Below are 5,264 nucleotides of genomic sequence, written 5' to 3'. Positions count from 1 at the left end.
TCCAGTGTACTAGACAGACTTTAGCTGTTGCGGCGCAGACACTGTGTTACTCACCTATTGAGAAGAAACAAAGCAACCTCGCGTCCGATCGCAGGCCTCCGCTCCTTGAGTTCTCTCCAGCGCTGGAAAGCTGATCCGATATTTTCACGGGTCCTACTTCTTGCCTTATCTTTCCGCAGACGTTTTCCTCTTTTGTTTTTTTATCCGCCATCTCTATCTTTCTGTCGCTCGGCTCGGCTAATGTCCGTCCCATGCACTGAACGCGCTCTCCTCCACATCACGAGTAGACACGCCCCTTATTGCTGATTGGCTACAAGTTTGTTTTGCGATTCGGCCCGAATCAGTTTTCTAAAGTGTTTTTGAAAAATCACATACCCTGCCTTTAATATACAAAATACGTTTTTTGTATATTAATGTATATTCTGGTCAGTTCCTTTATAAAAAAATATTTATACTCAACATAAAAATGTTTTTATATTGAGTTGAAATCTTTATTTTAGCAATTAAAGGAATTCAAAACACAATCTGCATTCTGAATAAGATGTTTTCTTATTCTTATCTTATTGGCCTCAGTATGGATTTGTAGTTTATAACTGTAATGAAACATTATGCTTTTGTTTCTTCAGTCAGGCTTATGATGGATGGTAAATTGTACCTTTTTGTACTGTGGTGACGGTGGACAGGGTCTGAAGTTGTTCATCTTATATATCCGGAAGAGAAGCGGCTGTGTTTTGTTGAATTAGAAAACGTTGCTAGTAAGGAGTTTGAACTGCACTTAAGCCTGCTAAGATACGGTTAGTTACTTTTTGCTAGTTTAGAGCTATCCAGTTGATTTATTTGATACTTTTTAGCCTTTTGGCTGTTAATGAAGGAGGTGAACTCAGCAGTGAAGCAGTCAGTGAGGTAGTACTTAATTAACAAGCAGGGGTCTGCACGAGTCCACCGAGCAAAGACACAGACAGTCAGATGCAAGTGCTGATGATATGTTCTCTTGTCACTCCTTCACCACAGTCTGTCACTCTCTCTGTCACCTTAATCTACTGGGCCTTTTTGCTGCCTTTGCCACTGTAAACCACCAGATCCTCTTGTCCACCCTTTCTGATTAGGACATCAAAGGTACGGTACATTTTTGTTGTGTAATAGCGCCCCATGTGTCATCATCTGACTCCTGCTGCTCTGAGCTTCTCTGATGCTGATAGTGATGTTGTGATGTTTTCTCTTTCTGTACACTCTTAAAAATAAAGGTGCCATAGAACGATGCCATAGAAGAACGTTTTTGTCTAAATGGTTCCATAAAGAACCTTTAACATCTGAGGAACCTTTCTGTTTCACAAAAGGTTCTTTGTGGCGAAAGAAGGTTCTTCAGATTATAAAAAGGTAAGAAAGAGATGGTTCTTTATAGAACCTTTGACTGAATGGTTCTTTGTGGAACCAATAATGGTTCTTCTATGGCATCGCTTGAAGAACCTTTTGAAGCACCTTTATTTTTAAGAGTGTAGATGATGTTTTGTCCCGGGACTCTGGCGAGTGTTCGTGTCTGGATGACTTGCTTCAGGGGGACAGCATCGCTCGACTGCCCTGTCTCTGTGTCTACCACAAAGGGTATGAGAATCATTCACACACACACACACACACATACCTGCTGTCGTCTGTGGAAATCATCTCATCTTTTGCTCCTCCAGGTGTATTGATGAATGGTTTGAGGTCAACAGGTCGGGTCCAGAACATCCCACAGATTAACATTAAAACAGGTCAGATGTTAGACACTTTCCACAAATAGAGTGGATTTAGGACCATTTATCTGAATTTAGATACATTTCATGAAGGCCCTATTTTACTCAGACTATTTTTATACCTTATTCCACTCTGTTTTTTGTGGACTGTTTTTATTTTTTATTTTTATTTTTTTCTCACCTGCAGAGATTTCCAGTTAAGCAAACCAGCAGAAAAGGGCTCAGGCTCAGCTAATATTTTCTCCATGATCTGACTAGCTTTGACACTAGACGATGAATCCACCACCATCTGAGACCTATGTAGAATTAAATCCTGAATGAAATCATGCATATACTTTGCACAGTTCTGTTATCAGATCTGATGGCTGTTTAACAGTAATCTAGCTGTCATCTTTACCCATGAATCTCTTGGTAAATATGGCAGCTGGTGGATTACAGGATTACTACATTTTTGTACAGAAACATAGTGGTTTCATGATCGATAACCACTGGATGGAATACAGTTTCATCATTAAAATATCTGCTGGACAGTGGTTATCAGCATTTTTGACTTGAAGGTCTCCATTGTCCAACACAATATTCAAATGTACCCCATATTGACCTAAGGCTGAAATACACGACTTTTAAAATCTGAACAGATTTTAAAACGCTAGGCATCATACACTTACTGACTTTGTAAATAGTTACAGAGGAAAAACTTGCCATCATACATTGAACGACTGAGGATCACACACTAACAGACTTTAAAGTAATTTCAAGCTCAAGCAGAAACGTTCAAGAAAATGTGTTCTAAAATCGTCTCAAAATATCAAACATGTTTGATATCCTCTGGATGGAATTTTTTTCTTCTTTTTTTTTCCTTTAGGGTGTGTTGATACATTTTGATACATTTGAGTAAGATTTTGTATGTTCTTCACTAAGATTTATTTGTGTTTGTGCATTTTCTTTCTTTTTATTTTTTATTTTTTTGTGATGTACAATGATGTACAACATGGATGTAAAGATCTCTATCCAGCATATATATATCCAACATTAGATATCAATTTGCTAACATTCAATCATAAAATCTTGACATCTTTAAATGACTACTGATATAGTGAGGTAGAAGTCTCGCTCTCTTATAATCGAACTGTTTATGAACTGAACTGGATGTGTTGGATTTTTCACTTCAAACAGGATTAGCTACTTTTGCTGTCAGAAGTGAAAGCATTTTCAGAGTTTTACCGTGTGCCATTTTATACCAGGACATAAAAGTTTCTTTAAATCAGAAGAAACGGCATCAAAGTGTTTAATGGTAATATTGGTCATATCTAGTTGCCTCTATGCAGGAATTTGAGAAACACATGATGGGAACAACAAACAAGTTGGAAGCCTGTTGTAAACTACAGTAATATTTTGATGAAGGTGAGTCGGCATCAGGTGAGCTGCATTCAAGTTACTTCCTCATTGACATGAGTAAAAAACTCAGTAACCGTGAAATGTGTTAAGTATTTTAAAAAAATTAAACATTAAGTATTTAAAGTAACATGAATTTCTTGATCTTATCACATAAACTTTTTATCTGTTTTTTTATTGTACATATTGGTCTATGCTTAAGTTACGGTTTAGTTATTGGTTGGGGAACATTAGCCTAAAAGCCACACACACAAAGGTTTGGGAGATAAGGCTATAAAATATATGTTTCTATATAATATATATATATATATATACATGCATTTATTTTGTTAATAAAATATACTGACATATGATTTGAGAAAATCTCTTCTAAAAAGACTCACCCCCATTTCATTTTAATAAACATTTACATAAAAGGTAAAGAAATAGGAAACATTTAGTCTTTTATTAAACAGGAAACATTGGGAAAATTGTAAAGTAAATTGTCATTTAAAAAGGAATTATATTCTGTTGTATTTTCTGTGCGTCTGAATGAGTGTTTCTATATCGTCACACTTGCGCAGCTCCATGAAAACAGAATGAATCATGGAGGACCAGGAAACATTCAGTGTTGGAGATAGTTCTCCAGGATATAGGTATGTCAAAGTTAATGTGGTTATGTGAGTGGTTGTCTTCATCATATTCTGGTGCTGAGATATAATTAGGACCTTGAGTGTCTAAATTACAAGAGCCCAGATCTGTCATTAAATAGATGGGTGGGTGGGTGGCATCATACTATTTAAAGTATTACAGAAATGAAGTGTTTTTGAACATTTGTGTTTTTCATGTAACACTTTTCATATCCAATGGAAAAACATTCTGTAAGCTCATTCTTTTAAAGGTCTAAACACAAAAAGACAAAAAAAACTGCTTACACTTTACTTGAAGGGGTGTGCATAAGACTGACATGACACCTTCATAATCATGACATGACACATGTCATGAATATGAAGGTTTTTTTATGCATGTTTATGACAACTGTCATTAAGTGTCATTCGCTCAGTTATGTAATTTTTAATGCAAAGATGACATTGTTTGAGATGTCTTTGTTATGGGCTATGGTTAGGGGTAAGGGTAGGGGTTAGGTTAGGTTAGGGTTAGGTCAAATAATGTCATATTTGCATTAAAAATGACATAACTGAGCGAATGACACTTAATGACAGTTGTCATAAACATGCATAAAACCTCCTTCATATTCATGACATGTGTCATGTCATGATTATGAAGGTGTCATGTCAGTCTTATGCACACCCCTTCAAGTAAAGTGTTACCAAAAAACTTATGAAAGCTGCAAGAAAAAATAAATGAGTCTGCATCCTGCCTCCTATGTTGGCTTGGCTCAGGGGTCACCAGACTTGGTCCTGGAGGGTTGGTGTCCTGCAGAGTTTAGCTCCAACCCTAATTAAACATGCCTGAATCAGATAATCAAGGTATTACTAGGTATATTAGAAACTTACAGGCAGATGTGTTGAGGCAAGTTTGAGCTAAACTCTGCAGGAAACCAGCCCTACGGGATCAAGTTTGATGACCCCTGGTCTGGCCACATCAAGTGCTAGATAAGGTGATACTGTACAAGCGATGTTCCGGTCAGCTTGTATGTCCAGAAATGTGATGAGAAGGGTGATGTTGTTGGGATGGAGGCTGGCATGGTGATAGAAGACACCTTGTTGGTTAATGCTGTCCAAAGGCATTCAGGCAGGAAAAATGTTCTGTCCCACTCTGATCTTATTCGAGTCTTTCCTTGTCCTCATCCTCCGAGAAGGGTATAACTGCAGCCCGGAGATCTCACTGACTGCACGGCGGGATTGGCGCTGAATAGCGTGGTAAAGAAACTTGCAGTGCAGGAGATAAGCAGTTAATAAGATTATGCGATATGAGATCGTTCCGTAACTCCCCAACCGGACCTCACCGGACAATGGCACCTTTTTAGTTACACCCAGCGTCACTACCCCCTCCTACCCTGCGAATTTCGAGCCCCGGGACACCCAGTTGCTTAGAACAAAGCGATAGAGTAAAATTGTTCCCCTGCGCTGCGCTGGGACGGCTGGCAGCTCGTGGGTGATTCCCGTTTATATCATGAAGCAGAGGTTCAAACTC

The sequence above is a fragment of the Sinocyclocheilus rhinocerous genome, unplaced genomic scaffold (assembly GCF_001515625.1).
Source record: "Sinocyclocheilus rhinocerous isolate Xijiao unplaced genomic scaffold, SAMN03320098_v1.1 scaffold170, whole genome shotgun sequence".
Classification (NCBI taxonomy): domain Eukaryota; kingdom Metazoa; phylum Chordata; class Actinopteri; order Cypriniformes; family Cyprinidae; genus Sinocyclocheilus; species Sinocyclocheilus rhinocerous.
Note: the sequence above shows the minus strand (reverse complement) of the source record.